Below are 6,394 nucleotides of genomic sequence, written 5' to 3'. Positions count from 1 at the left end.
TCACATGGATGTGAAGCCCATGCTTTCCAATAGGTTCCTTCACATTAGCGATGTTTTTATAGGCTGCTACATTGCGAGAATACAAAATCGTAGGTTGCTGAATATTGCTATTGCCTATGGAGCCTTCCTTTCTGTTGCATTGCATGAAAATATGACTTATGTGCGTTGCGATGCAACTTTTACAATTCTACCTGAAACAGGACCTTCAGGTATTGACCCAATTGGAAGCTAAGGGTTTGTTAGAGGCGTTCCTCCATGGAAGCCCTGTCAAACCCATAGCTTCCGGTGGCATCAAGATACACCAGTACCGAGTGCTGTTGTCTAGTAGGCACTGATCACCTGAATACTAGTACAGCTGCGGTGCATCATGCTGGTAAGCAGTGTGGGCAGTACAGATCTGCAGCACACCTGTTATGTGTATATATAAAGGTGAAAGCCCTGACTGACTCGCCACTAATTCTCTAACTTCCCGGTGTCGTACAAACATGAAATTTTGGCATGACCATTCTTTAGGTCCTAAATGGGAAAAGTAAAGGGGTCACAACACAATTATTCATGCTAATTACAAAAGAAATTGCACCCCAGGTAATGTAACTTCCTTGTGTTGTAGAAGTGTGAAATTTGGCGTGAGCATTTTTTAGGTCCTAAATGAGGAGAGTGGGAGGGGGTGACAAATTCTGCAGAGGGACATCGGAACATGCAGCCTGAGGAGAATCTAATGCTTCTCTATATGTATACATATTTTATTTCTCAGTTACTCTACAGTAACTTTGACCTCCTAAAATTTATGTTCAAACACCTATATCAAATTAACTCGGGTGAAGCAGAGTAGATCAGCTAGTATATGTATAAAAGTAAAAGCTCTCATTGACTGACTCGCCACTAATTCTTTAACTTTCCAGTGTCGTACAAACATTAAGATTGGCAGGAGCATTCTTTAGAGCCTAAATAGTGTGTGTATTTTGGATGGATGGATAGATAGATCCGACCTGACCTCTATGTGCATATACTGAAAGGCTGTAAAGTACATAAGAAAATGGCCATGAACTGCAGGGATGGAACATGCCTTTAAAGGGGTTCTGACATTGAAAAAGAAAAATGCTATGCTTATCTATTCCTCCCTTATCATTCTACTTACCAGATCTTCACCTCCCTTATCTTCTCCTGTCTCCTGCAGTCCAGGGGATCACTTCACCTCCAGCTGCCTGATTCTTCTCCTTCCTGTGAGGTTACGGACATTTGGTTGGCAGTCTTCCAATGTACGTTACATCACAGCTCACAGGCCAGCAGGAGGACTGCCTATCTTCAGAGATTGCTCATGCAAGCTGTCTCTGAAATAGATTACAATTCCTTCCTAGGCAATGAAGCTACAGCACAGGGATGTAACCTTCACTGACCCAGCCAGAAGGAATTTGTGATAAGCAGCCCTCATAACAAGCTGGGCCCAGCCTGCAGTGAGCTGACCTGGGGCACTGGAGAAGCTCAACCAGGAGATGTGATAAGGAGACTGACAGGGAAGGGATAGGTAAGTTGTTTATGTTTATATATATATATATATATATATATATATATATATATATATATATATATATATATATATATATATATATATATATATATAATTTTTTTTTTTTTAATGACAAAACCCCTTTAAGGCTAAGAAAGGGCTGCAACCTCCAGTCTGGGGTTAAATTTAAATAAAAGGGGCATTACATTTAAGGGTAAAAAGTGAGGGGAGTGGGAGGGGTGGCACATTCCTCTGAAGTAACCAAGACTTCATGAAACTTTTCCGTGCAAACAGGTAAACACCTGTGCCAAATTAACTCAGGCGTAGCCGGGTATATCAGCTAGTGTAGAATAAGGGTATGTTCACACAGTGGACTTCATATCCACGACAAGAAATTGCATCCCTACATTTTTTTTTTGCATATGGATTTGAAATCCCGTATTGTATATTTTACAGCATGCATTCCCCTTGAAAGTAAAGAGATGTGCATTTGCCATGGAATTGGTGTAGATTCCCCTTCAAATCTATGGTAAAATTCCACCATATAAACATACCCCCCAACCTCGACTCAGCTGCTTGTGGAAGGGTCCAAGCTGAGCTTTTGCACCAGGGTCCATGAGCCTGTAGTGACACCATGTCCTGCAACTTATTCTGTTAGTCATTTGAAAGTGGATTTAACAGGGAATTGCATATATTTATTGAATAAAGCAATCCACATTTAAAAGCAAGCATTTTAAATATGAATAAAATCAATTACTTTGCATCTTGGCGGTAGTAGAGAAAAGTCCTAGACTATCTTGCATTAGTATAGCCTGCATGTAATGCTGCTGATTTTATTGTATTAACACTAGAGATGAGCGAGCACCAAAATGCTCGGGTGCTCGTTACTCGAGACAAATTTTTCGCGATGCTTGAGGGTTCGTTTCGAGTAACGAACCCCATTGAAGTCAATGGGCGACCCGAGCATTTTTGTATATCGCCGATGCTCGCTAAGGTTTTCATTTGTGAAAATCGGGGCAATTCAAGAAAGTGATGGGAACGACACAGCAACGGATAGGGCAGGCGAGGGGCTACATGTTGGGCTGCATCTCAAGTTCCCAGGTCCCACTATTAAGCCACAATAGCAGCAAGAGTGCCCCCCCCCCCAACAACTTTTACATCTGAAAAGCCCTCATTAGCAATGCATACCTTAGCTAAGCACCACACTACCTCCAAAAATGCACAATCACTGCCTGCATGACATTCCGCTGCCACTTCTCCTGGGTTACATGCTGCCAAATTCCCCCCCCCCCCCCCACGACCCAGTGTCCACAGCGCACACCAAACTGTCCCTGCCCAGCCTTCAGCTGCCCTCATGCCACACCACCCTCATGTCTATAAGTGCGTCTGCCACAGGAAAAGCAGGCACACACTGCAGAGGGTTGGCACGGCTAGGCAGCGACCCTCTTGAAAAGGGGCGCGGCGATAGCCCACAATGCTGTACAGAAGCAATGAGAAATATAATCCTGTGCCACCGCCATCAGGAGCTGCACACGTGGGCATAGCAATGGGGAACCTATGTGCCACACACTATTCATTCTGTCAAGGTGTCTGCATGCCCCAGTCAGACCGCGGTTTTTTATAAATAGTCACAGGCAGGTACAACTCCGCAATGGGAATTCCGTGTGCACCCACAGCATGGGTGGCTCCCTGGAACCCACCGGCTGTACATAAATGTATCCCATTGCAGTGCCCATCACAGGTGAGGTAACGTCCGATTAAATGCAGGTGGGCTTCGGCCCACACTGCATGCCCCAGTCAGACTAGGGTTCTTTAGAAGTAGACACATGCAGTTACAACTCCGTGTGGACCGACAGTATGGGTGGGTGCCAGGAAGCCACCGGCGGTACATAAATATATCCCATTGCATTGCCCAGCACAGCTGAGGTAATGTCATGTTTAATGCAGGTGGGCTTCGGCCCACACTGCATGCCCCAGTCAGACTGGGGTTCTTTAGAAGTGGAAACAGATGCATTTACAACTCCCTGTGGACCCACAGCATGGGTGGGTGCCAGGAAGCCAGCAGCGGTACATAAATATATCCCATTGCAGTGCCCAACACAGCTGATGTAACGTCAGCTGTAATGCAGGTGGGCTAAAAATTAATTTGATTACACTGTAGGCGAGGGCCCCCAAAAATTGGTGTATCAACAGTACTAATGTACCTCTGAAAAATTGCCCATGCCCAACCAAGAGGGCAGGTGAAACCCATTAATCGCTTTGGTTAATGTGGCTTAATTGGTAACTAGGCCAGGAGGCAGCCCAGTTAAAATAAAAATTGGTTGAGGTGAAAGTTTCAACGCTTTAATGAGCATTGAAACGTATAAAAATTGTTTAGAAAAATTATATGACTGAGCCTTGTGGGCCTAAGAAAAATTGCCCGTTCGGCGTGATTATGTGAGGTTTCAGGAGGAGGAGCAGGAGGAATATTATACACAGATAGATGAAGCAAAAAGGTCCCCGTTTTGGATGGTGATAGAGAACGATGCTTCCATCCGCGGGTGCAGCCTACATATTGCTGAAGTATCGCTACTGTCCGCTGGTGGAGAAGAGAAGTCTGGGGAAATCCAGGCTTTGTTTATCTTGATGAGTGTAAGCCTGTCAGCACTGTCGGTTGACAGGTGGGTACGCTTATCCGTGATGATTCCCCCAGCCACACTAAACACACTCTCTGACAAGACGCTAGCCGCAGGACAAGCAAGCACCTCCAGGGCATACAGCGCGAGCTCAGGCCACGTGTCCAGCTTCAACACCCAGTAGTTGTAGGGGGCAGAGGCGTCACCGAGGACGGTGCTGCAATCGGCTACGTACTCCCTCACCATCCTTTTACAGTGCTCCCGCCAACTCAGCCTTGACTGGCGACCGGTGACACAGTCTTGCTGGTGAGCCATAAAGCTGTCAAAGGCCTTAGAGAGTGTTCCCCTGCCTGCGCTGTACATGCTGCCTGATCTCTGCGCCTCCCCTGCTACCTGCGCCGCGGAAATGCGCCTTCGGCCACTAGCGCTGTCGGATGGGAAGTTTACCATCAGTTTGTCCACCAGCGCCCTGTGGTATAGCATCATTCTCGAACCCCTTTCCTCTTCGGGAATGAGAGTGCAAAGGCTCTCCTTATACCGTGGATCGAGCAGTGTGTACACCTAGTAATCCGTAGTGGCCAGAATGCGTGTAACGCGAGGGTCACGAGAAAGGCATCCTAACATGAAGTCAGCCATGTGTGCCAGGGTACCTGTACGCAACACATGGCTGTCCTCACTCGGAAGATCACTTTCAGGATCCTCCTCCTCCTCTGGCCATACACGCTGAAAGGATGACAGGCAAGCTGCATCTGTAGCCTCAGCAGTGGGCCAAGCTGTCTCTTCCCCCTCCTCCTCATGCTCCTCCTCCTCCTCCTCCGGCCATACACGCTGAAAGGATGACAGGCAAGCAGTATCTGTCCCCTCAGCAGTGGGCCAAGCTGTCTCTTCCCCCTCCTCCTCATGCTCCTCCCCCTCCTCCTCAACACGCTGAGATATAGACAGGAGGGTGCTCTGACTATCCAGCGACATACTGTCTTCCCCCGCCTCCGTTTCTGATTCCAAAGCGTCTGCCTTTATGCTTTGCAGGGACCTTCTCAAGAGGCATAGCAGAGGAATGGTGACGCTAATGATTGCAGCATCCCCGCTCACCATCTGGGTAGACTCCTCAAATTTTCCAAGGACCTGGCAGATGGCTGCCAACAAGGCCCACTCTTCTGTAAATAATTGAGGAGGCTGACTCCCACTGCGCCGCGCAAGTTGGAGTTGGTATTCCACTATAGCTCTACGCTGCTCATAGAGTCTGGCCAACATGTGGAGCGTAGAGTTCCACTGTGTGGGCACGTCGCACAGCAGTCGGTGCACTGGCAGATTAAACCGATGTTGCAGGGTCCGCAGGGTGGCAGCGTGCGTGTGGGATTTGCGGAAATGTGCGCAGAGCTGGCGCACCTTTCCGAGCAGGTATGACAAGTGGAGGTAGCTTTTCAGAAAGCGCTGAACCACCAAATTAAAGACATGGGCCAGGCATGGCACGTGCGTGAGGCTGCCGAGCTGCAGAGCCGCCACCAGGTTACGGCCGTTGTCACACACGACCATGCCCGGTTGGAGGCTCAGCGGCGCAAGCCAGTGGTCGGTCTTCTCTGTCAGACCCTGCAGCAGTTCGTGGGCCGTGTGGCTCTTCTCTCCTAAGCTGAGTAGTTTCAGCACGGCCTGCTGACGCTTGCCCACCGCTGTGCTGCCACGCCGCGTGACACCGACTGCTGGCGACGTGCTGCTGCTGACACATCTTGATTGCGAGACAGAGGTTGCGTAGGAGGAGGAAGAGGGTGGTTTAGTGGAGGAAGCATACACCCCCGCAGATACCACCACCGAGCTGGGGCACGCAATTCGGGGGGTGGGTAGGACGTGAGCGGTCCCAGGCTCTGACTCTGTCCCAGCCTCCACTAAATTCACCCAATGTGCCGTCAGGGAGATATAGTGGCCCTGCCCGCCTGTGCTTGTCCACGTGTCTGTTGTTAAGTGGACCTTGGCAGTAACCGCGTTGGTGAGGGTGCGTACAATGTTGCAGGAGACGTGGTCGTGCAGGCCTGGGACGGCACATCAGGAAAAGTAGTGGCGACTGGGAACTTAGTAGCGCGGGGCCGCCGCCGCCATCATGCTTTTGAAAGCCTCCGTTTCCACAAGCCTATACGGCAGCATCTCTAGGCTGATCAATTTTGCAATGTGCACGTTTAACGCTTGAGCGTGCGGGTGCGTGGCGTCGTACTTGCGCTTGCGCTCAAACTGTGGCACTAGCGACGTCTGGACGCTACGCTGAGAGACATTGCTGGATGGG

The sequence above is a fragment of the Eleutherodactylus coqui genome, chromosome 11, assembly GCF_035609145.1.
Source record: "Eleutherodactylus coqui strain aEleCoq1 chromosome 11, aEleCoq1.hap1, whole genome shotgun sequence".
NCBI classification, from domain to species: domain Eukaryota; kingdom Metazoa; phylum Chordata; class Amphibia; order Anura; family Eleutherodactylidae; genus Eleutherodactylus; species Eleutherodactylus coqui.
The sequence above is the reverse complement of the archived record's forward strand: the minus strand, read 5'-3'. Positions refer to the sequence as shown.